This window comes from Crocuta crocuta, unplaced genomic scaffold, assembly GCF_008692635.1.
Source record: "Crocuta crocuta isolate KB4526 unplaced genomic scaffold, BGI_CrCroc_1.0 scaffold57, whole genome shotgun sequence".
In the NCBI taxonomy this organism is placed as follows: Eukaryota; Metazoa; Chordata; class Mammalia; order Carnivora; family Hyaenidae; genus Crocuta; species Crocuta crocuta.
Genome location: NW_027532163.1, coordinates 3,452,898 through 3,479,650, shown reverse-complemented (window position 1 = coordinate 3,479,650; position 26,753 = coordinate 3,452,898). Strand labels below are relative to the sequence as shown.

Here is a 26,753-nt window from a genome sequence, read left to right as displayed (position 1 = left end):
AAAATTGAGATTGTGCCCTAATTTAATTTACAGTTGAGTATTAAATATGAGAACATGGAACAAAATCATCTGAAAAAAAATAAACTGGTGCAAGAGAGAGTGGAGTGATATATTTTATATTCAAATAAGCATCTGAGAAATTTAAATTATGACATCAAATGAACTTAATATATTTCATAATAGTTTAATATTTAATGGAAGGAAATATTTGATTGAGATCAAGAAAATATTGCTCCTTTGATTTTTAAGTCTGTAATCCTATTTTTAAATTAAGGATATATTATAAGGGTTTCTAAAGCAAAAGGGGTCAGAAGCTACTGATTTTCCCTTCTTTCCTACTGAATGCACTTAAATAAACTTTTTAATATGGTGATTTTTCTGGTTTGGTAAGAAATCCAGAAAACTTAGTTAAAGGTGAATGATATTAGGCATTTATCTCACTCACTGGTCTCCATTTTCTTTCAATATCTAAATTAATCAGTATATCCAAATTGTAGGATAAAATCAAGCTATGATTATTGAAAGTCCCTCACAAACTGGGAAGTTTTTTTTAATACTACTTATTTTATTATTATATGTTATAATATACCTCCAACTCCAAAAGTGAGAGATGAGCGGTGAAGACCAAAGAAGGCTACGTATTATAAGATTACTGACTTCACATCATTGATCAGAACAAGCTGGAACATATTTCCTTAACAGTTGCGTGGCTGGGTTTTTAAAAGTTGCCTTTCACTTACGTATCCCTTACTGCCATTAAGCTTCTTCCACCCACAACTTCCTACTTAGTGGAAATAAATTTTGGTTTTGCAAAATTTATTAATAGTTAATGACTAATAGTTATTTGGCTAGAAAGTGCTATTACCAAGTTCAGAGGGCCCCAAGCGTCTTCTCTGGTCCATATCAACTCTATTTTTTCCTCTTTTGTTTGGGATGAGAAAGCCTATTTTATGACCTCCATCCCTAGAACAGGTTAAATGCCCAGACTCTGGAAGGCATTTCTGCATAGCAGCCCCCAGAAAACTATTCTAAGCCCCCATACCTCTAGCACTACCATAGTCAGGAGCCAGGTGCTGGTGATCTGAAATAATCTGCCACCTGCTTTCGGTTGCCTCTTGCTGCGTAAAAGAACTTAGCAAGTTAAAACAACCCCAAACGTGTGTCATCCCAACCCACTCCATTTGACCCATCCCCAGTATGGGAACGGCTATATCTACATCAGCCCTGGCAACTCCCCCACTGTCATGTCACAGAGTCTTCTGCAAGATTTCTCTGCCTTAAAATTTTAGCAAATAAAGATTACAACCTGGTGCTTCCCATGGTTTGAAGAGAGAATGTGAGAGACTGGAGAGGGGTCTGGTTTGAGGCCAAAGACAGGATTGTCATCAAGAGTATATGTATAGTAGCGGCTCCAAGGTCATGAGGGCCATCAACTTCAAATCCCATCTGAAACTCCCATGTAAATAAAGATGGCATGTTACCAAATACAGATTCCAGACAAGTCCCTACCACCATTTTCCAACCAGACTGCTTCCTCCTCAATTCTGTCTTACATCGAAATTCTTGAGCCATACCTGTCTGAATATAAATTATGTGTTTGCCCAGAGCCTAGCACAGCACTTGAAGTTTTATTACATGAATATAATTGCCCACCAAGAGTGCATTAAAGACTTTAGTCTAAAAATCTTCAAAATATGTTTTTCATGCTAGCCTATTAATTTTGAAGACTGGCTTTAGACCTTACTTGGGGTGAAGGATTACAGAACATGTACTGTGGGCTCTTGGTCTGATCTGTTTTCTATCTCACATGTGATCTTTCTGTCCTTCAATATCCCAGAATTCATTGTTCTGACTGTGCTTAGCACCTTCTGTCCCCACCAGATTGTGAGAACCTTAAGGGCCTAAATTTGGATTTAGTTGATCTTCTTTGATCCTGTACAGTATCTTACAAACAGCAGGTGTTCACGTCAATATTTACTCATTGGGAGCAATTTCCTTATCTGAGGGGCACCCTTTCTGTTGTAAAATGATGTCATAAACTAAATACTGGTTGGCATCTTTCAGGGGAGAAAGTAAAGGGAAAAAGTGGCATGGTATGGTAGAGAGAATGTGAATATCCATTTTGAGCCATTCCCTTATTCTTGAATCTGTGCTTAAAAATAAAGGAGCTTTTCAGATCATTAAAGAACAAAAAGAAAGATGGAAGAAGACCATGAAAGGGTCTAGCCCTAAGTTTGCCATTCAATTAAATGTCCTTGAACTTCTCTCCCTGTTCTGCTCCTCAATTTCCCCTTTTGTAAAATGAGGGTATTGCACCACATGATACCACGATTTCCAATGCACCGAGTCTAACGTATTGTTGCACCTGACTGCTTACCTTTAATAACAACATCTGAGAAGAGTAAGGTCTGTTACTCGTCCTCAGTAGTGTCCTCCAAGAGGATGGGTAGGTACCCACGGACATTTTGTCAGTTTTTTATTGCTGTGTGATAAAAACCACACCCCATGCCCAAATGTAGCCCAAATTTACGAATGGTAAGCAAGAATACACATGTCTTTTTTTACAGAGCTTCTGAGGGTCAGGAATTCAGGGGTGCCTTAGCCAGGTGGTTCTTGTTTGGGATCTTTTGGGAGTCTGTAGGCAAGAAGCTGGCTGGGGATGGGGTGCAGTCCAACCTGGAAACCTGACCAGGGCCAAAAGTTCTGCTTCCAAGATAACCACTCACTTGGCAAGAGATTTCAGTTGCTCGCCACACAGAGCTCCCTGTAAGGCTGCTTGAGTGTCATGGTATCACAGTTGCCTTCACCGGTATTGAGTGATCTAAGAGTGAGAGCAAAGAGGAAGCCACAATCTTTTAATGACCTAGTCTCACAAGTCATACACTGTTAACCTTCTGCCACAGTCTATTTGCGAGAAACAAGTTACTAAATGCAACCCATACTCTAGGGGAGAGAAATGAGTCTCCACCTCCTAAAAAGGGGAGGGTCAAAGAATTTCTCCATTTATTTGTGAATTTGTGTACTTATTCTAAAGCTCCTGCAAACCTGTATTGGTTGGGGTGGGCCAGCCCTGTACGACAGAGTATGGAAGTTGTAACAACGAACATTTCTAGAGTGACTCACTATTGAGAAAGCATCTCCCCTTGTTTTTTCACTTGGTTGTCACAACAGGCCCGTGGATCAACAGCATTAATATCCCCATTTAGAAATGAGGAAATAGAGGCTTAGGTAACTTTTATAAGGTTATTCAGTGAGGAAGTTGTAGAGCTGGGAATTGAGCCCAGGTTTTCTGATACAAAACACAAGATCTCTTTACTACCCTAAAAATGGGAACAATGGCAGAAAGGTCTTTGCACAGACAAGTGTCATTGGCAAGTTTGACGGTTCCTTATTACCCACCAATTGTTTTTACTCATTTTTTTAAAATTTAATTTTTTTTACTCATTGTGAACTTACATGCTTCTCCAGTGACTCGAGGCAATTTACAAACAATATATGTAAGAAAGCAGGAGGAGTGAATAGTTCGAGGCACCAGAGTTTATCAGATTACACTTGGCAATAAATTTGGTTCATATTTTTCTGGCAGCAAAGGTGAAAAGAGAAACATAATCGGCTGCAGAGGTTTTACTTTCTGGCAAGAGCCAGCCTACAAGTTATCATTGCCTGAAGCTAAATTCGAGAAGGAATTTATCACATGGATCTGTGTAGAGACAATGCCATTTGACATTGTGGTCAGTATCTTCAATCTTGTTTATGCAAAAGGTATTCTCATACCAACCCTCTATATAAACAGAGGTCATATTAAATATTTATTTATTTATTTGGGGGACAGTGCGAGTGGGGGGCGGGGCAGAGAGAGAGAGAGGGACAGATGATCCAAAGGAGGCTCTGTGCTGACAGGCTGACAGCAGTGAGCCCTATGTTTGGCTGAAAGTCACAAAACATGAGATCACGACCTGAGCCAAAGTCCGATCTCAACGGACTGAGCCACCCAGGTGCCCTGGTCTTACCTCACCTTTAACTTTAATGAATATATTTGAGCAAGAGGATGAGGAAGATGCAGGCCAGGCAAACTTCCTCTAATTTCTTTACCAAATTAAGGGATGGAACTTGGAGAATATACAGGAACAGATGATGAATCTGTCTGATGGACGATCTCTTCAGTGTCAGGAGTTGTAAGTGGGAGTTCTTGAATAAACTGCTGAATCTTATTTCTTTGTCTTGACTTCCTGTATCAGCCACCTATAATACAAATGTTCTATATTGTCAGTTAAATTAAGAGTTTGGGATATTTGCTATGTGGGAGCAAGGAATGCTAAAACAACATTATAGAAAAATGTAGAATGAGTCAGTAAGGACCCTATGAACTCTAAAGTCCCTTTTTGGACCAAAATGCTATGATTCTGTGGCTTTAAGGGTGAGATTCCAATATGCATTCTTGTCGCCATGGAGAGCCAGCCCACTCTGGCCCGGGTGTGAGAAGCGGTGCAGTCAAAAGCCTTGGCCAATTTTTTTTCCCCCGAAAAGGAATTTCAAATATATCCAAGGTCCTGGGTTAGTGACTGATTGAAACCAAAGCTTTATACTGCATGACATAGGATCCCGGAATAGATAACTTTAGCCTGAAAAAAAGTTAGGGCAGGTGCAAGCAGCTGTCCAATCTTGCCATAAAAGTACTCGAATTTAGCTCCAGTAATAATGTGCTTTCTTTAAATACTCCAGTTCTTTCAAGATTTGTCCAATTAGCTAAAAAAAAAAAAAAATGCACCCTCAATGTTCCCCCCAAAGTAGATGACTTGTTGTGCTTTTATTTAGATATTATAGTACTTATAAATGCTTCTGTGTATTCATGGGAATCCTCCTCCCAGAATAGAATTGTAAATTAAATACATAAAAAGCAATAGCCCTTATTTCTGTTTTAAACCAGTCGGTCTTCCTTCAAGGAAGTAGACAACAAAGTAAATAATCCGGCATTTAAAAAAATGAATAGCATTCTTCTTGAACACAGTTTATGTACCCGAGCCAGTAAGTATTCACTTACAAGCTTTCCTTTCTGTTGACTATCTCTATTTCTATAATACCCGGCTGAGAAGTGTTGCAGGGAGGCAGAATCAATGTGCATGGAAAGAGCAGAGAGAAAAGAGGGTTACTCTTTGTGCAATAATCCAGAGTCCAGAAGAGGAGGCAGACAAGGTAGGGCAGCTACTTGTCAGAACCACTAATGTATTTAGATTCACTTCTAGTCCACAGGTTGTATGTACCAAGTGAGGTCATATGCTCCTCCAACTAACAGGACATTGTTCAATACCGTCTTTGGTTTTGATATCAAGTAGAATTGTAAATATCATTTTCAAGGCACATAGAAAACTTCAGACGTTGGAAAACTACTGAAAGACAAAGCTGCCATTTGGAGATAAAGAACAGGTTTAACAATTTTACAACCTTCAGAGCAAGGGGAAGAAATGAAGAAATCAGCTCATGGTGGGGGAAGTTAGTCTGGGAACTGAATAAATATTCACCAGGAAGAAAAGGTGGTGAAGGCCCTTCTTCAACTCAGAGAAAATGAATGGCGAGGCAAATAGGCATCCTGGATTTCAGGAGCAAAAGGGATTTTGAAATATAGCAGGAGCACAGAAGAGAGGATACGGGTAAGGGGAGAAAAGGGGGTAAGAGAAGAGGATGGAGGGGGGGACAGGAGCCATACCCCAGAGGGGTCCTTCCACTGCTCAACCCAGGCTCCTGCTCAGGCCCAAGTCAGCTCTCAGTATCCTTTTTCCTTCCTCAATTGCAGGCCCCCAGGGCTCTCTACCTTTCCTTCCTTTGAGAGCTATCACCACCCACCTTTTCTCTTGTGTCTGGAAGGTGGGGCCCTCAGCTTGCATTTTGCTTCCTATAAAACAACACACAGCTTTTTTGTTAAAGGGCGTTCAATCTTAAGTGTGATAGAATAACAAAAATAAGAGACATGTATGTGAGAAGTTTTAAATTTGAGTCACATGATTTGATTTACATTTTTAAGAGATCATACCAGGATATCCCATGGAGAATGGACTATATGGGGGTGGGGGGGTGAATAAAAGTAGAAGAAGATAGGAAGGTAATTCAGGTACCTAGAGAGAGGTGGTGGTGGCCTGGACTTTGATGTAGTGGGGGAGGGGGTAAAAATGATTAGATGTGGGGCATAGTTTGAGAATAGAACTAATGAGGCTTGTAATGGATTGGAGAGGCTTGATGCTGGAGAGATATGTATCAAGGAAGAGCCACTGAGCACTTAGGTGACTGTTGCCCTGTTCACCAAGATTGGCCCTTCTTGGGAATGATCCCTTCTAGCCATTTCCTCTGGACTGACTAGCTCTGGGCTTTGGGATGAAATGCTGTAAATAATTGAAAACATTTAAGTAGGGAAATGACAAGATCGTTTTTCTCTTCTTCTATTGCGCCTACATTTCCTCCATCAGAATGACTTTGTTGGGTGAAAAAGCAAGTATGGCTGCCATCCAGGAAGAATGGGTGTGAGTGTGTGTGTGTGTGTGTGTGTGTGTGTATGTGTGTGTATGTGGACACTCACCTGGGGGAAGAGGAGGGCTTCTGTCTCTCACACAGTGTGGGTTGCTTCATCGGGCGAGTCATTGTCCTTTTGGAAAGCAGCAAGTGGCTGCGATGTGATGGCTGTAGGACAAGAAAACACTGATGAGGTGGGGGTGAGAGGGAATTGCAGACAGCCGCAAAAGAGGTAAAAGAATGTGTAGGGATTCCCAAAGCCTGCTGGCCCGGGCTACACCCAGTTCTCAGGGTTGGTTCTTTGAACCAAGCCGGTCTGCTAGCAGCCCCTTCCATCTCTTTTGGCCGTGTTACATCAAAGAATCAGCCACAGGGCTGCTTTGGGGATTGGAGTGACGATCGGGATGTTCAGCAGCTTGGTTCCTGCTCATCCAGTAATCATGTAATTCAAGGATGTTTGAAGGAAAAAAGGGAGCCTCCTAAGGGATTCCCTGCCTCCGTAGTCCGGGCCCTTCTGCTGGGTTCACATGCAGAGTGTGATGCTGTAGAGTTGCCCCAAGGGTGAAACTAGAGAAATTGTATAATTATATAACCACAGTAAATTGTTTCACTCCTGCAGTACTTGTACCCACAATTAGGNGAAAGTCGGACGCTTAACCGACTAAGCCACCCAAGCGCCCCTCTTAATGTTTATTTTTGAGGGAGAAAGCATAAGCAGGGGAGGGGCATAGAGAGAGGCGGGGGACAGAGGATCTGAAGCAGGCTCTGCGCTACCGGCAGAGAGACCAATGTGGGGCTCAGACTCAAGGACCATGAGATCATCACTGGAGCTGAAGTCGGGAGCTTAACCAACTGAGCCACCCAGGTGCCCCCAGGTTCTTCCCATGTAGAACTGAGCCCCAACGAGTTCATAAGGGCACAATGGAGAAACAATATTCCCTCGGCCTTCACTGAAGAGACTTCCCTGGGATTTGTCTTAAAGTGGAGTTTAGAGGGACTAATTTGACTTCTCGATGGGCAATTTATGTCATCAGCTGCAGTGGTGTAGCTTCCTGATGTCCTTGTTTCTATAGAATAGAAACATTACTAATATTTTGCACGGCGATCTCTCACTCTAATTACAAAACACAGGGCTGTTGGTCACAACGTACCCCACACACCCTATACAACTTCTAACAATACTCTTTTTTTTTTTCCAGCCCTAGGTCACTGAGAATAGACTTTAGACCTAAAGGCCATTGTTGAAAGTAGCTGCTAAACATCAAGTTGTGGGTGACGTCCCTGTGTTAGGACAATATTAATCAGGTTCAGTATCAGTCAGGTGGCTTAGCAAAGAAGGCATTTACTTACCCTTCGTTATCCTCCACTCTATTTCATAAGTTTCAAGGAAGCTGCTATATGTGAACTATTAATACATTATTCTTCACATTGATGAGTAACAATTGATTTTATTTTAACCAGTGACATTAAAGTTTATATTCTTTTTTCTTTCTAAGTAGAATATTTTTCTATAGTCCTAATATAAGGTTTGCCTTTATAATTAGCTACCTCCTACACCCTCTCTGAAGATCAAGGTCCACAATAAAAGAAAGAGCTTAACACAGAGGCCATAATTCATTCTGCATCCTGTTAACAGGCAACATCCATTTAAAATAGCAATAGTGTTCTCAAGGTCCTGTTATTACTCAGGCAGGGACTCAAAGTGATCACTTTCTTGGATCACTTTCTTGGCGTACATAGAAGCTTAAATGTAAGATGTGTTCTGTGGGCAACTGTCTGCTTATTTTCTTTCCTAGACAAGTGGTTAACCCGTGTTACATATCCTGTGTTTATAGAATTCCTGAGAGGTTATGTCATAGAAGTCACTGGTGTGTGTGTATATGCGTGTGTGTGTGTGTGTGTGTGTGTGTGTGTGAGAGAGAGAGAGAGAGAGAGATTTATAGAGAGAATGTAAACTGAAACATCTTGAGAAATCTATCAGTTGACAGTGGCTGAGAATGCCTGTAGAGAATGCTGGCCTTAACTCACTCATCTGCTGTGTTCACTGTGTTCTGGTTTATAAGCAGTGGATAACGGAACACATCTAAGTGGTAACAGAGAACCAGAGAACAAAGCAACTGAAGTCAGAGGCACCAATTGATTAAGTCTATCATTTGCAAAGTCAAAAAACTTCCTGAAGGTTGTAATCAGATGCAAGAAGCCTTCATTCACATGTTTTTTAAAAGCCAACTTATTTTGTCCCAGAATCTCCAAGGGTTCTTTAACAAGCATCAACTTCTAAAAGAAACAAAGAGTATAAGAGGAAAAACCCCAGAATTTATTAGAAGGAAAAAGTTCTTAAGGAAATTTTATATTTTTAACATTGCCTTAAATTTTAAAACAGAGTTATTATATTGTTTATCCTCGTAAACATACCTAATATCTTTGGGGGTGGGATGCTATTTTAAATTCAGGGTCTTGTTTCTGATTTTAAAATCACAGTTAGCACAATTACTAAAGAAAATGTTTCTCCTGATATCCAGAAAACAGCTTAATGTTTTAATTTACCTAAACAACCAATGGAACAGTATGGGCCATTTTGAAAACATTCCTTCATCCTTGGAAATAGCATGCTTCTCTTATATTCTTTCATATACTAATCCTTGGAAAAAAAACATACCCTCTCCCATTTTCTATTCAATGTTTGCTATTGTAATCTAAGGAGGGCCGCTTTGAAAAACTGCAAAATTCAGTTTAACCCACAATTGAGTCTTACATCCTGTGGTCTTGGAATTTTAAAATTTCATTCAAAACACCCATTATAAACAAAGTCTCCCAAATGACCATCTAGAGAGGAATGTGGCAAAAATCCAGAAACTATTGTAATATTTGGAACTAACATAAGCACAAATAATCAGTGTGTTTTTTCAAGAGGGGATTATGGGTTGCAGTTTCACAAGCCCTACAGGGGATTTGCATGAGATGGGGAAAGCCACATTCCATACTAGTTGTGTGCCTCCGGACGAAGCCAAACCCTTCACAGTGAATGAAGAGGAAGAAGAGGTTTTAAAGGATCTTCTTAATAACTGATATTTGCTCAATATAATCATAATTTGAGGGAACATTCCGGTTGATAAATTCCTATAAAACTTAAGTTCAAAGCAGCATTCTTGACGAGCCTGTTTTTTAGCACATTCGTTAAGGTATTATTAACTGTGGAGATGGACTCAGGATGAAAACGGCTTGTAGAGAGGACAATGAGGGACAAAAACAAAAGTGATGTCACCAAGTCAAAAAAGTCCAAAGTTTAGAGACAAGAACACCGGTGGAGTTATTGACACACAAAGTAATATTCTAAAAAAGCACTTGTAAGAAGTAAATCTGGGGGCATCTGACTGGCTCAGTTGGAAGAGTATGTGACTCTTGATCTCAGGGTTGTGAGTTCAAGCCCCATGTTGGGTGTAGAGGTTACTATCATCACATCATCATCATCATCATCATCATCATCATCTTAAAAAAAACAAAACCCTCAAAAAAAAAGTAAATTTGTAAAAATAGTTTAAGTAGAATTAAGACTAACCATTTTAGAAGCATTTAAACTCTAGACTTCTAAGAAAAAATGTAGAACAGAGAAAGTTGTATTGGTGTCATAGAATATGCAACCTGTCCTGTAGAAATACTACATTTCCCTCCCACTTCAAAAGAAAGAAAGAAAGAAAGAAAGAAAGAAAGAAAGAAAGAAACTCTAAAAAAAAGGAATGAGGCAATGAAATAAATTTATTTATTNTGCTGACTGCCAGCTCGGAGCCTGGAGCCTGTTTCTGAGTCTGTATCTCCCTCTCTCTCTGACCCTCCCCTGCTCATGCTGTCTCTCTCTCTCCTAGAAATAAATAAAAATATTTATAAAAAAAAAAAAAAGGAATGAGGCAATGAAATAAATTTCTTTATTTATTTATTTAAAAATGTTTGTTTAATTTGAGAGAGAGCCCATGCATGTGCTTGTGGGGGTGGGGCAGAAAGAGAGGGAGAGAATCCCAAGCAAGCTAAGTACTGTCACCACGGAGCCCAACATGGGGCTCAGTCCCATGAACTGTGAAATCATGACCTGACCCAAAATCTAGAGTTGGGGGTGCTTAACTGACTAAGCCACCCAGGAGCCCCTGAAATAAATATACTTTATACCTCAAAAGATAAAAAAAGGGACAGGGCAGGGGAGCAAGGGTCAACTAAGAAGATGGAAAGCAGTCACATGATTATCTTCTTAGCTAAGTTTCTATATAATAATATCTTTAAGTATTTCTCATTTTATACCTTAGTTAATTTTATGAGTCTAATAATTAATAAAGTCTTCTAAACCTGTTTAGAAGAAATCCTTATCTACAGGATAAATTTCATGCCTGCTTCCAATATCATTGTTAACACATCATGTAAATCTGCAAACACTGATGGTATCTAATCTTTTTTTCTGTCCGTAAATAATTGAATGTGAGTAGATTTTACCACCTCCTTAATGTGTCAGTTTCAGTTTTAATACACTATTCTGAGAATTTTTTGTGAACTAATATAGCATTTTCAGCTGTTTTGCTTTTAATCATCATTTCACTGGGAGGAACAAAGGAAAAAGATTTTCTTCATATAAATTGTATTCATTTTATAATGCACAAACAGGAATTGCATTATCCTGGCAAACAACAAGAAGCTTCTCAGAAAAGATAGTTAAACTGCTTTAAAAATAATTTAGGAATCACTCCCATTACAAATAGATAATTATCTCTGAACATTAGCTCTGATAACATGTGACCTAACAGGCAAAATGAAGTGGGAAGTTATTATATTTTGATTTTTTAACGATGTTGAATTACTTAATGCCGAACCTCCTCATATCCCAACTCCCTTTATAGTGATTTTTTTTTAAATGAAAATCTCTTAATGAAGAAGCAAGAGCTTTGGAGAAGTGGAAATGGCATGAAATTATAGGTTAACTGGTATAAGTAAAAAGGCAGAAAGATGGTTTTGAATCAGATTCGTCCTATTCTCATCTGGGTGTGAAAATAGCCAACTTGCAGCACTGGGTGTGTATGTGCATGCGTATGCGTGTTTGTGTCTGGGGAGAATTATATACGTGAATAATGGGTCTGAGGCTTTGCTCATTCATAATTTGCACTCAGAATTTGAATGCTTATCACTTTTCCTTTTCCCATGGAGACTCTCCCAAAGAAAGATAGAAATATCCAAGTCCACACCTTTGAAAGATCTTGGTAGCTACATACTGCTGAGTCTAAAGAACTTAAAATTGTAAGGGTTGTTGCTCTCTACTTGTATTGTTCAAAAACCTTTTTAAAGGAATGACACAATTAAAGTACTTTGAGCAGCTTAAGTACAATGGAAGGAATTTACTATTAATAGGGCAGTTGATCTGAATAGAGCCAGCTTCCCTCTCCCCCTTCTGTTTTCCACTCCTGTTGAATTTTTTGCAGAATTTCTATCATTATCCAAAACAGTCTTACTTATTTGTTTACCCTTTTATTATCCATGTCCCCATCCCTGAACACGAAGGCACTGATCTTGTCTTACCTGCTCAAACCTGCCTCCCCAGTACTTACACTGATGCCTTGCTCAGACTGGGTGTTCAGTAAGTACTTTTTTGAATCCATGGATGACAGAGGAACAGATTCAATAAGTGAAAGTAGGAAAGGATAAATTGAGCCATCAGGGTCCTGAACAACGTATTTGGTGGAGTAGAGGCTATAAGGAGAAAACTGAGTTGATGAGTTACCCAATGGCAAACTTAGAAGATTATAGTGAGACAGTCTTAGTTCACTTGGCCTTTGTTTTCAGACAGAGGACTTTATGATGAACTTCTTAAGAAAGTTACAGATGAATGAATACCCTAAAACATCCAGAGAGAGGACTCTGCTGATCTTACGCCTACCTTGTGCCCAGCATTTTGCATACATATTACATGTGTTACTTACTATTCACTGTAAATGCATGAGGAGAGTATTAATATTAACCTCTTTTATTTAGAGACTCCCAGAAGTTAAGGACCACACTCAAGGTTACCCAGTTGGTATGAACTAAAAATCCCTTCCCTTGTGTATCATCACATAGCCTCCGTTAACTTCCTTTAGCAAACTGTCAGGAGTCCAAATTAAAAACACTGACACTGTTGTATTTGGTTTAGATCCTTTTTCTGCCCCCAAATCTATTTTGTACTGAGGCTTGATAACTTTGTGGCAAAAAGAAAGTTAATTATAGAATATCCCTGGAAGGATACTCAAGAAATTGGTTCTAGGATTTCCTTTGGAGAGGGTAACTGACTGGTTCCCCAGGAGACCACACCAGAGGGAGTTTTACTTTTCTGTGCCATTTAGTGTTACCAGCTAAAACGCAGGATGCCCACTTAAATTTGAATTTCCGATAAACAACAAATAATTTTTAGTACAAATATGTCCCAAATACTGGACGAGAGAAATTTATACTCAAAACGTATTTGTTGGTTATCTGAAATTTAACTGAAATTTTAAAGCCTCTATTGAAGTTTTATAGTTTTTTTTTTTAAGTTTTTAATGTTTTTTATTTATTTGTGTGTGAGCGAGACAGCGTGAGCAGGGGGGGATCAGAGAGAGAGGGAGATACAGAATCTGAAGCAGGCTCTAGGCTCTGAGCTTGCTGTCAGCACAGAGCCTGACGTGGGGCTCGAACCCACAAACTAGGAGATCATGACTTGAGCCGAAGTTGGACCCTTAACCAACTGAGCCACCCAGGCGCCCCTGAAATTTAACTATATTTTAACTGGTGTCCTGTATTTTTATTTGCCAGACCTGGCAACTCTATGTGGATTCACTGCTAACATTTTAAATTTTGTTCCATGGGTACAGATTCCCCATTCTAAAAATAATTAAATTTTTTAAAAAGTGGTTTTTGCAATTTGTCACATATTGAAAAGCAATTTTAGCAAAGGACAAGAAATAGACACAGTATAGACTGAAATTAAATATGTGGCCTAAGGATAATTTTTCTAAATAAGTATAAGAGAACTAAATTTGCCAAGATAATTCTGGCATGCATTTTGCCAGCAGAGTACAGCTAAAGGGAAAAAGTCTGAAAACACCCTTCCTGGTGAGGCTGTAGTCATTGGAACCCTGAAAGAGACACTTCAATCTGTGGGTTGTGGACAAGACTAAGTCAGGAGAGGAAAGAAATTGTTATCTGAATTCCAGGTACCTTCAGCTCTATTAAGGTGGAGCCTTAAACTGATTGAGTTTTAGAGCTGGAAGGAACTTTTGGGATTTTTCTCTTCCATTTCTTCATCCTTTCCAGCACATTTGAAAATTAGGAAGTTCTATTTCCAATTCCATCCCCCACACCTCTCCACCCCCATCACCAGTTCCCACCAGTGGCCTAGGGATGGTGTCCCAGTTCTTAAGGTTCTCAAGGTAACATTAACACACCTATTATGTAATTACCCTACCCTAAGATCTCAGCCTTGGGATCTTAATTTACCAATGGTAATGAAAGAGAAAGTGACCCAGCAGGCCTAGGTTATAGGAAAGGTCAGAAGAGCCCACAGTATTCCCATTCTAGCTGTCTCTGTAACTGGGTGCTCGCTAAGGAAAGTTCCTTAACTGTTCTGGGCCACAGCTTCCTTAGTTATTAAAAGGGGGGAGTAGAGTTTCCTGGCTGGCTCAATCAGAAGAGCATGTGACTCGTGATCTCAGGGGTCATGAGGTCAAGCCCCACGTTGTAGAGATTACTTAAGTAAACAAAACTTTTAAGAAAATAAAACATAAAAATAAAAGGGGGAGTAGGAGTCTTATTCAGGGGTATGGGAGGATCAAATGGGATCACGTACATGAGGTACTCGGATTAAGTCAGTACTCAGTCATTTCAACTATGATTTTTATCTTAGAATAAGATCAGTCCACTTCTGAAATGTAAAGAGATCTTATCCTTGCGAGAAATATAATCTCAAACTTACTATGAAGCTAGAGGGTAAATCAACTGACACAGTGATGATTATTCTCTAATTTTCTATGGAGTTGATTATTTATTTGGCTGTACTCGAACATTTATATCAGCATATGACTAAGACAAAAATTATCATGTAATTGAGTACAGTTACATTTTTCTTCTGCCATTTTTTTTGTTAACAGCTTTATCAGGACACACCTCACATACCATATAATTTACCCTTTTAAAGGGTACATTCAATGGCTTTTAGTGTATTCAGAGCTGTGCAATCATCAGCATGACTTTATTTTTATTTATTAAAAAAGTTTTTTAATGTTTACTTATTTTTCTGAGAGAGAGAGCAGGGGAGAGGCAGAGAGAGAGGGAGAGAGAGAAAACCTCAAGCAGGCTCCATGCCATTAGTGTGGAGCCCGCAGCAAGACTCGATCCCACAAACCATGAGGTCATGACCTGAGCCCAAATCAAGACTTGAACACTTAATAAACTTGAGCCACCCAGGTGCCCCTCATCACCACAATTTTAGAACATTTTCATCACTCCATAAAGAGTCCTTCACATTTTAGTAGTCACTCCTGTCCCCCACCCCTATTCTTTCTAGCCCTAGGCAACTATTAACCTACTTTCTATCTATATAGGCTTATTTATTCTGGACACTTCATATTAACAGAATCATATAATATGGGACTTTTCATGACTACTTCTTTCATATAGCATGTTTTCAAGATTTATCCATGCTGTGACACATATCAGTACTTCATTTCTTTTTTGGCCTAATATTCTATTTTATAGATATACTACACTGTATTTACCTGTTCATCAGTTGATGGACATTTGGGTTGTTTCTACTTTTTGGCTATGATGAATAATGCTGCCATGCTTATTCACGGACATGCTTTTGTGTGGACATAGGTTCTCAGTTCTCTTGGGTATCTACTTAGGAGTGAGGTTATTGGGTCTACCTTTAGCCATTCGAGGAACAGTCAGACTGTTTTTCAAGGTGACTTCATCATTTCTACATTTCCATCACATTAATGTGTGAAGGTTCTGATTTTCTACATTCTTGACAACGTTTGTCATTATCTGTCTTTTTTGTTACTGCCATCCTAGTGGGTGTGAAATGGTATCACATTGTGGTTTTGATGTGCATTTCCTGGATGGCTAATGATGTTGACTATTTTCTCATAAGCTAATGACCATTTACATATCTTCTCTGGAAAAATGTCTATTTAGATCATTAGCTTATTTTTCAGTTGGGCTGTAGTTTGTATTACTCAAGTTTTCGGAATTGTTTATATATTTGTACATGTTTATATATTCTGGATACTAGATCCTTGCCAGATAAATGATTTGCAAATATTTTCTTCCACTCTCTGGGGTGTCTTTTTCACTTTCTTGAGCATCAAAGCTTGGTTTTGATGAAATCCAGTTTATCTATGCTTTTCCTTTTGTTGCTTGTACTTTGTTGCCACATCTGAGAAACTATTGCTAGTACAAGATCATGAATATTTACCTCATTGCTTTCTTCTAAGAGTTTTACAGTTTTAGTTATTACATTTAGGACTCTGATCCATTTTAAGGTCATTTTTATATATTTTATAAAGTTCAGGCCCAACTTCATTCTTTTGTATGCGGATATCTAGTGGTCCCTGTTGACCATTTTTTCCCCATTAAATTGTTTTGACACTTTTGTTGGAAAATTAATTGATCACAAGAGTGAGGGTACATGTCCAGCTCTCATTCTTTTTTTTTTTTTTTTTAAGTTTACTTATTTATTTTGAGAGAGAAAAACAGCACAAGCAGGGTCAGGGTAGAGAGACTGGGAGAGAGAATCACAAGCAGGCTCTGCATTGTCAGCACGGAGCCTGATGCAGAGCTCAGTGCCTTGAACCATGAGATCATGATCTGAGCCAAAATCAAGAGTCAGTCACTTAACTTACTGAACCATCCAGGCCTCCCTCTAGACTCTCATTCTATTCCAGTGATTTGTATGTCTACCTTATTCCAGGACCACATAGTCTTGATTACTATAGCTTTGTAGTAAGTTTTGAAAAGGGAAAGTATAAATCCCCCAACTTTGTCCTTTTTCAAGATTGTTCTGGCTATTCTGGTTTCCTTGAATTTCCATATGAATATTAGGAACAGCTGGTCAATTTCTGTAAAGTAGACAGTTGGGAATTTGATAGTTACTATGTTGACTCTACAAATTGATCTGGGAGTTTGCCATCTTAAAAATTATATCTTTCAATCCATGAACATGGGATGTCTTTCCATTTATTTAGATTGTTTTAAATTTCTTTCAACCATGTTCTATATTTTTCAGAGTACTAAAATTAACTTTTTAAATTAAATTTATTTCTAAACATTTTATTCTTTTTATGCTATTATAAATGGAGTTATTTTCTTAATTTTATTTTTGGTTTGTCCATTGCAAATATTTGGTAATATAAAGGATTTTTTATATTGACCTTATGTCCTACAACCTTGCTAAACTTGTGTATTAGTTATAATACTTTTTTTTAGAGTAATGCTTAGAATTTTCTACAAGATCATGTCGTGCAACTAGAGATAGTTTTCCTCTTTTCCAATCTAGATGCCTTTTATTTAATTTTCTTGCCAAATTGTCTGATTAAAACCTCCAGTACAATGTTGAATACAATTGGTGAGAATGAAAATCTTTGCCTACTTCCTGATGTCAGTAGGAAGACATCAGTCATTTACCTTTAAATATGATACTGGTTCTAGATTTTTCATAGATGCTCTTTAACAGGTTGAATAAGTTTCCTTCTATTTCTAGTTTGTTTGGTATTCTCTAGTACAGATCTTACTTGACCTATGATGGGGTCATGTCCAGATAAATACAACATAAGTTGAAAATATTATAAGTCAAAAATGCATTTAATGCACCTAACCTTCCAAACATTACAGCTTAGCCTAGCCTACTTTACACATGCTCAGGACATTTGCATTAGCCTACAGTTGGACAGAATCATCTACCACAAAGCCTACTTTATAATACGGTATTGAATAGCTCATGTAATTTATTGAATACTATACAAAAAGTGAAAAACAGAACGATTGTATGGGCATAGAATGATTGTAAGCCTATCAGTTGTTCACCCTCGTGATTGCATGACTGATCGGAAGCTACATCTTGCTCATGCTGCCCACCACCATGAGAGAGGATCGTTCCACAAATCACTAGCCTGGGGAAAAAAAATCAAAATTCAAAATTTGAAGTATGGTTTCTACTGAACACATATCACTTTCACACCATCAAACAGTCAATAAATTGTAAGTCAAACCATTATAAGATAAGGGCCATCTGTATTTTGTTGAGAATTTTGTGTCTATGTTTATTAGCCTTCAGTATGCCTCTCTTATGGTGTCTTTGGTGAATTATTTTTAAAAATAATAAAACATTCCAAAATCTACAAGGTTATTAGGTCTTCTCCCTGCCTTGGCTACCCACCCTTAGCCATTCATTTTTACTAGTTCATATAAACACCTATTTAAAAATAATTTTTTTAAATCCTTACCATTTATATTTTTGTAAGTAAGTTATTAAAATTATAATCAGTTACTCTGAGTATTTGACAGAAGATAGTCTCTATCAGATTGTAATAATAAAATCATTTGAATTTCTATAGTAAAAGACCACAACTCACTGACAATCAGAAACTCCACTTCTGGAGGTATAACTTGGTTAAGTCATGTTTTCTGAGCCTTATCTGTAGAAACACGAATAAAATCCCCTCCCTGCCACTTTGTCCTGAGAACTGAGTGAGATGATATTTGTGAAGAGGCTTGGGACAGGTAGAATCAATTATAGTTATTGTTGATTCACATATTGCATATCACACTATCCCTTTAAATAGCAAGCTGATTGCCTGCGTGTTAGATTGGCATAAAAATTTTCAAAAACCCTTTATTGCATAAAACTAAATACTTCTGTATGTAATCTGTTTTTCAGAAGTTATCTTTCAGTTCTTAAATCCTTTTTTTGCCTAGATTCTTTGATTTGTTGCCTATTTCGGAAACTTGGAAAGTACCATGCAAATACAGATATAGCTTTGCTAAGTTAAAAATAAAATACTTAAGTGTTTGCTGGTGAAGGAAAATGTGATGCTATGTAGGTAAAACTGTGTGATGAAAATCAGATTCACATTTCATAAGAACATTTCTGGAGAACCTTAGACTTGAAAAGTAGGAGCCAAATGCTTCTCCCAGACGATAGTTTATAACTCTCACTGAAGTCAAGAGTAATTCTGAGGGTAGAATTTAAGCCAAGTGTTTGGAAAGCTGGGAGAGGAAAAAAAAGAAAGCACACATAAATTTCCAAATCTTTCCAAAGTACTTAGATGGGAGGAGATTTGTAGTTAAGATCTTGAGAAATGTTTTTTTCCACTAGTGGGATATTCATAATACCTTGATATAAATTATTTTACCTTCCCTGGGATGCTAATCATGATCAAATTTAGTTAAATAACCATTTAAGTTGCAAAAACTACACACACAACAGTACCAATTATAATATCTAACAGTCATTATTTAGACAATTTTTAAAAATGTTTATTTATTTATTTATTTATTTATTTTTGAGACACAGAGAGACAGAGCTTGAGGCGGGGAGGGTCAGAGAGAGAGGGAGACACAGAATTCGAAACAGGCTCCAGGCTCTGAGCTGTTAGCACAGAACCCAAGGCAGGGCTTAATCTCAGGAGCCGTGAGATCATGACCTGGGCTGAAGTTGGATGTTTAACCGACTGAGCCACCCAGGCGCCCCTAAAAAAATTTTTTTAATTTAGTTTTTAAAAAACACATATGGACTTTTATTTACTTATTTTTAAAGCAAACTCTGCCCAACATGGGACTTGAACTCACAACTTCTGAGGTCAAGAGTCTTATGCTCTACTGACTGAGCCAGCTAGGTACCCCTGACGTGGAGTTTTTAAAAATATCCTTAAATGGAGAGTTTCTCTAAAACCTTTGACAAATTAAATACATCATTATGAGATTGAGATGAAACTTTTCAGACATAATTATTGCATAAAACTAAGTCCATACTCAATATTTATTAATAGCCTAATTAGAAGTTATCTTAGATACCTTTTCCCTGCAGTAATTTCACAAAATCTTTTTTTAAATTCCTACATGTTGAACAATTAAACTTTAAAAATTAATTAAAGTTAAAAATATGGATGATATTGATATAATGGCAATTATTAAAATCGATAATGTACAGCTTTGATCATAATGTTTAAGGGGATTCTTAGTCAACTGTCTGACATAGGTATTTCAGAAGACAGAAATTGATATCTCTCACTATTTGTCAGTGCTTGAATAGACTGGCTCCAAAGATTATCTTAGTCTATTTTGGGCAAGGGTGCTAGCCACAAAGGTCATATCTACCAGTTGATGCTTATCGTTACACTATCTATGACACAAAGTAACACAGATGCAAAGAATAAAGGCTTTCTTTGAAAAACTGATAAAGGCCATCTGTGCCCAAGGTTAATAGTAACACAACCAGAGGAGAAAATGTTAGGGTCTTTTTCTGTTCTCTTGATTTCCTATATAACCGTAGTCAAATTTTTACAAATAAATATGCCAACCAAAAATAAATACAATGAACTTACTGAGAGACAATTCTTTCCATTTAGTCCTCTACATAATTATCTAGTATGATCTGTGCAACGAATCTCTAACAAGGTATCGTTAGCCCATCTAATAGAAACAAAACAAAACAAAACTCAGTATCAGTATGGGTGATAGAATTTCCTAAAGAGGTCACATTTACAGAGTACATACTACGTACATAGTTATTTCATGTAATAGCTGAACAAATTCTCAAAATGTCCCTCAGCAATAGGTTTTACATTCCCTGTTAGCAAATGAGGAAATATCAGCTTATCCCCACAGTTGGCCTTCTGGCTGGTGGTGGAGGTAGTACTCAATGGTAGAGCTAGTCTGGTGCTCTTTCCTTCAAATCCCAGCTGGATTTAAAAAAAAATTTTTTACTTGTTTATTTTTAATTTTTTATTTGTTTTAATATTTTATTTTTGTTTTATTTTATTTTCGAGAGAGAGTGAGACAGCGTGCAAGTGGGAGAAGGACAGAGAGAGAGGGAGACACAAAATCCCAAGCAGGCTCCAGGCTCTGAGCTGTCAGCACAGAGCCCAACACCGGGCTTGAACTCATGAACCGTGAGATCATGACCTGAGCCGAAGTCAGACACTTAACTGACTGAACCACCCAGCACCCCCCCCCCCACCTCGCGCCCCCTGCTAGCTGTTTTTTAACTATGGTGTTCAACACTGACAACACAGAACCAAAAACCACTGCAACAGATGATACATGACAAAGGGAAAGTTTAGGAAATCACAATTTATATATATATTCCCTTGTCAACAAATAACTGGTATTTTATGATTCACATGGTATTGTTTTGTAAAGTGTTGTCATTTTGTCATTTTTCGTAAAACTGGCTTTATCTTGTTTATAGCATAAAAAGAACAAGGCATATCAATCACACGTGGAAACATTTTCTTCCAATTACGTTAGCTATGAAAACTTTTGACAAATTATTAGATTTGTACACACCAAATGTGCATTTGATTCCATTCACGTTCCACATCACTGGAGTAAATGGGCCGTTCTTTTTCTTACTTCACCTTCTTGAACTGCTGCACATGTTAGCCACTGATGTAAAGTTTAACTTAGGCCTGCAAAAAAAAGAAAAAAAAAGATCGAATTCCCGGGGCCAAAGAACCCTGTGAAAGTCAAATATGTTTGAAAAAAAAAGAGTGAATATTTATTTTTGTCGCTCAAGTTTTCCTGAAGCCGACACTGTTTCAACCTCTTGTACATTTCATTGACCTTAATTAACATGTAGTAGAAAATGATGGGGATATTGTTCTTAAAAAAATCTATAAAGTAAAAAAGGTGTAAAGATGAATGAAAACTGCAAAAAACTTCTCTGGAGTAAACAATTCCGAAACTCCTAGTGTGAGTTGTCAGTAAGGGTTTCTTTAAAAAAAATTTTTTTTTTTAATGTTTTATTTATTTCTGAGAGAGAAAGAGACAGTGTGAGCAGGGCAGGGTCAGAGAGAGAGGGAGACACAGAATCCAAAACAGGCTCCAGGCTCTGAGCTGGCTGTCAGCATAGAGCCCAATGCGGGGCTCGAACCCATGAACCGTGAGATCATGACCTGAGCCGAAGTGGGCTGCCCAACTTACTGAGCCACCCAGTCACCCCTCAGTAAGGTTTTCTTAAGCTCATAACTACCTCACAATCCGATCACATCACACTCTGCTTTATATTCTGAGAGGCTCTGGTTGGCCATCCACAGCAGGTTTCCAACCTTCTAGGACAAGTGCACCTCTTAAAATGAAATAATAATAGTGACTTTGCCCTATCTAAGTGGGATAGGATAAAGAAATGAATGAACACCAACCTGGATCAAATTGTCACTATATTCAGCAATTTATTCATTCAATTATTTTTTATCTCTTGAGAGAGAGAGTGAGCGAGAGAGAGCGTGCATGCACATGTGTGAGTAGGGGAGGGGCACAGAGAGGGGAAGAGAGAAAGAATCCTAAGCTGACGGAGGGCTTGTTCTCCAGACCTGTGAGATCATGACCTGAGCTGAAATCAAGAGTCGGATGCTTACCAAGAGTCGGATGCTTACCACCCAGGCACCCCTATATCCAGCAATTTAAACACTGATTTTCAAAGTGTTGAAGATATTTTCACCTGCTTTGCAAGAAGATTCATTAGATGAATGCAACTTATAGATTTATTGAATAAACATGATAACGATAAAAACTAACACTACCATAACAATTAGGTCATGGGCATCATTCTGTGCGATTTAGACATAATAAACACTTTGCAGTCTCATGATTACCCTATGAATTAAGTGCTATTACCTCCATTTTACAGGTGAGGAAACAGGCACTGACAACGGGCAGTAAGGTGTCTAAGGTTTTAGAGACAGAATCCATGCAATGTGGTGTTAGAGCCCATGTTCTCCATCATGAGGCTGCCTGGCAAAATATTCAATGTTTCACTGTGCCTCGTTAATAGAAGATAATGTAATTTAATCTTAGAATAAAAGAATTGCTGAAATATGTCACTGTGGGTTAAACCACCACAGCAAAACATGCCCCTTGCATGGATCTGCTTATTTCACCGCCACCAACAGCTTCACATGCCCATTGTCTATACACTCAGGGGCTCCTAAACGCATTCCTTTTCATATTTAAATATTTTGTTTATTGCTTGTAAGAAAGAAACAATATGCAATTACTCCCTTTAACCTGAAATGCTTTAAAAACTTTTTTAAAGTGTTTGTTTTTGAGAGTGAGAGCGAAAGCATGACAGGGAAGGGCAGAGAGAGAGGGAGACATGGACTCCGAATCCAAAGCAGGCTCCAGACTCTGAGCTGTCAACACAGATCCTGACACGGGTCTCAAACTCACAAACCGTGAGATCATGACCTGAGACAAAGTCAGCCGCCCAACCTACTGAGCCGCCCAGGCGCCCCTCTTCAGGTCCTTCTTACGACCCTGTTTAGGAAGCCACCCCCTTTGCTTCTACATGCACCACCCCCCCACACCTGGAGTTCCCCTGAGTACAAGATGCTTTTTCACACCTCAGAGGCTAAACATGTTGTTTCCTGTGCGTCTCATGCTTCTTCCTCCTCTGATTGTCTTCTGAACTCCGCTCCATTAAGAGTCGGTTCAATCGTCATCTCTGCAAGGTTTCCCAGGGTCCAACATTCAAGACTTAGGTCCTTCTTCCATTGTACTCCCATGTCATTAAACTACATCTATCCTAGAATTACACAGCAACCGGTCTGTGTACTCTGTGGGCCAGGAGTCCCCTGAGGTTTCTGCATTATCCAGCTTTTTAAATCACCAAAGATGGCATCTGACATGAATGGTAGGGACTCTAAAGTTGCTGCGTGATTGGGTTTGCTTATGAGTTCAGGGTTGCCCAGTGGTTGGAGTGAAGTACTGACAGTTCTGCACTTAATTCTACTGAGATGGTAGGTCATGTACACAACTTCTACTAGTAGCTAATTTTCAGGGTGCCTGGGTGGCTCAATCGGTTAAGCGTCCAACTCTTGGTTTCAGCTCATGATCTCACAGTTTGTGGGTTCAAGCCCTGCATCAGGGTCTGCCCTGGCAGTGCAGAGCAAAGTCTACTTGGGATTCTCTCTCTTCTCTCTCTCTGCATCTCTCTTGTGCATTCTCTTCCCCACCCCCCAAAATAAATAAATTAAAAATTTAGAAAATAATTTTCTAGCAAATAGGTGAAGGGAAATAATTTTATTTGGTCAATTTTTTTCTTCATTCACATTTTTTTCCTTTTCCTCTTTTTTATGTTTTATATTTTGAGTAGGCAATATATGCACTTGGTACAAAACTCAAAGTATCCAAGACAGTAGACTGTGAGATAAGTCATCTTCTCACCTACATCCTCCAATGCTTGAATCCCTCATGTTATGCAGGCATTGGTACAGTTTCTAGTGTGTAATCCCAGAGCCATTTGAGATGCATATAGGCAAATAGCATGTACTTATCTAATACTATTTTGTACCTTGTGTTTTAAACTTTGTGATCCTTCCATACAAGTACATGAAAAGCAGCCTTGGCTTATTAACAGATGCATACTCTTCAATTCTGTGAATATATCATGATTTAACAAGTTTTTCAAATATTTATTTTTGAAAGACAGAGTGCGAGCAGGGGAGGGAAGAGAGAGTGGGAGGCACAGAATCCCAAGCAGGCTCCATGTTCTGAGCTGTTAGCACAGTGAATCCAGGAACCATGAGATTATGACCTAAGCTGAAGTTGGATGTTCAACTGACTGAGCCACCCAGGTGCCCCAATTTTTTTTAAGTTTATTTATTTATTTTGAAAGAGACAGAGAGTATAAGCAGGGGAGGGGCAGAGAGAGAGAGAGAGAATCTCAAGCAGGAAGGAGGGGCAGAGAGAGGGAGAGAATCTCAAGCAGGCTCCTCCACATTGTCAGTGCAGAACCCAACGTGGGGCTTGAACCCATGAAATTGTGAGATCATGACCTGAGCTGAAATACAGTCAGACGCCCAACTGACTGAGCCACCCATGTGCCCTGAATGTATCATGATTTTTAAATTAAGTTTTAATTTTAATTCCAGTATAGTTAACAAGNCTTTTCTCTCCAGGTAGTGTGGCACTAGGGTGTTCCTTGCTGGTCTAACCCCAATACTGTTTTCAACCCTAGGAGGGGCTTAGTGAGTTTTCAGAATCATTTCTCCTCTGCTGTAGAGGAGAAGGCATACTGTTCATTCTGTAAATACATACTGAGTAACTCTCATGCACCAGACATTGTTCTAGTGGCTTAGGTTTGAGCAGTGAATAGACAAAAGTCCCTGTCATCATTAGGGTTACATATAATGGGAGAAGCCAGAGAGTAAACGCAATACACAGGTACGATATGTGGTATGTTAATTTATAAGTGATTTGGGAAAAAATAAAGAAGGGACTAGAGAGTATGAGGAGTCCCTTTTGTGAAGGGTGGTCAGGGAAGGTCTCATTGAGATGGTGACATTTAAGCAAAGGTGTGAAAGCAGTGAAAAAATGAGCAAGGTACCTGAAGGAAAGAGCAAGAGCAGTTGATAGCGTGCCCGGTATGTCCTGGAACAGCGAGTTAGGCTGCTGGTTAGAGCTCAGCGAGCAAAGGCAAGAGGAGAGGTGAGGTCAGGGACGTCAGGGGATTTGAGTAGCAGGTCGGATTGTGTCGGTCCTTATTGTGTAATGGAAAAACCATAGAGTTCCAGAGGGCTGATCGGAATGCTCTATTGAGAACAGATTGAGGGGGGTCAAGAATGGAAGAAGGGAGAACCACTTAGGAGACTTTCTAAACAAGGCGAGAAATGAGATGGGTCACACCAGGTTGGTAAGCATGGAGTTGTGGAAGTATCTGGACTGTGGGTCTATTTCGTAGGAATGGCTGGCACGATTTGGTTAGACTTGATGTTGGATGCAGGAGGAAAAGGAGGCAAGAATGACTCCAAGGTTTGGCTTGGAGAAGTGGAAGGCTGAAGTTGTCAATTACTGAGACGGAGAAAGAAGGCAGGCAGAGCATGTTTTAGGGTGAAGATGATTTGTGACTTGGTTTATGGTTACCATAGCTTTCTGCGGCTGAGGCTCTCAGATGGCCATGGTTCTAAATTAAGTAAATGGCCTGGACTAGACCAGGACTGAGATGCCTCCAAGGAATCTGCCCATGTCCTCGTCCTGAGCTATCCTGTTCCAAATCTGACCTGCACTGACCTATCATATTAAATATTCTTACACCTTTTTCTGTGTGAAATATTTAATCAAAGAGATAGGCAATGCACACACACACATCATCATCACACATAACTAAAAACCCTGAAAACTTGAAACACTTGATTTCCTGTCCACTACATAACAAGCAGAACATGAGCCTCTATTAAAGGACTCACTCTCCTCCAAAAACCAAAACTCAATTCAATTCCACATTTGCGGATCCCTGATGTCACCAAGCCACCAGTTCCTAGACAATGCCAGGCTAAACTGGTACAGAAACCACACCAGGACAATATGAAATGCGCCGGATTGAAGAATGTGACCAGGAATTCACTGGTCAAATAATTCAAAAGAAGGGATACACTTAAACAGTCATCGCTAAAGCATCTGATGAAACAATACCTAAAATGGAATGAATATTTCAGCAAACCGAAAGGCGAAGGAAAGCAAAGCCAACATCTTAACTTTTATTGGTGGAAGGAAAGGAAAATGAAACACACGAGACTAGGAACTGAACTCCAGGAGTTATTTCAAAAAGCTAAGAAGAGATTAGGGAAAGAAAATTTTAAACTGTGTCCTTGAATGGGAGGCAGACAACAGTGCAGGAACGCGGAGAGCAGTCTTCTTTCCCTGCCCAGCTCGCGAGGCCGGCGGGCAGATCAGAAAGAAAACAACCAATCGCTAGAAGAGAGTAGCTAAGGAAATCCGAACTTGTTTTAAACCAAGTAAAGTGATGGCCAGACTAGGTGACTCAGAGGCGTGACTCAAACCCGACAGTGGGGGGCCGTCAGCTCCCGGAGGCCGGGGGTGCGGCGTCAAACACATTTTAGGAAAGTACCCGGCTCGAGGAAGGCGACAGGAAACCTCCCCGGGGGATAGGCCTGGGGCTCCTCCTGCCCTACTGTCTGACCTCTGACCAACGGCACCAAGAGGAGTTTCTAATCTCCTGGCTTCCCCTTCTTGCTTTACAGCCCGCC

The 26,753-nt window shown here is 39.1% G+C and overlaps 1 protein-coding gene and 1 long non-coding RNA gene across 3 annotated transcripts in view; one reads left to right on the top strand and one right to left on the bottom strand.

Moving 5' to 3' along the window:
- RBPJ (recombination signal binding protein for immunoglobulin kappa J region) overlaps positions 1 to 26,753 on the top strand; it is a 215,382-nt gene that overhangs the window by 88,288 nt on the left and 100,341 nt on the right. The window lies entirely within an intron of this gene.
- LOC144241923 (uncharacterized) overlaps positions 3,911 to 26,753 on the bottom strand; it is a 23,077-nt gene continuing 234 nt past the window's right edge. Inside the window, exons 2-5 of one of the 2 annotated variants that reach the window (XR_013338247.1) lie at positions 21,055 to 21,176; positions 20,091 to 20,178; positions 6,569 to 6,669; positions 3,911 to 4,242 (exon numbers count right to left, since the gene is read on the bottom strand). This is a non-coding gene — a long non-coding RNA (uncharacterized LOC144241923). The remainder of the gene's footprint in view (positions 4,243 to 6,568; positions 6,670 to 20,090; positions 20,179 to 21,054; positions 21,177 to 26,753) is intronic. The other variant, XR_013338246.1, reaches the window with a different exon arrangement.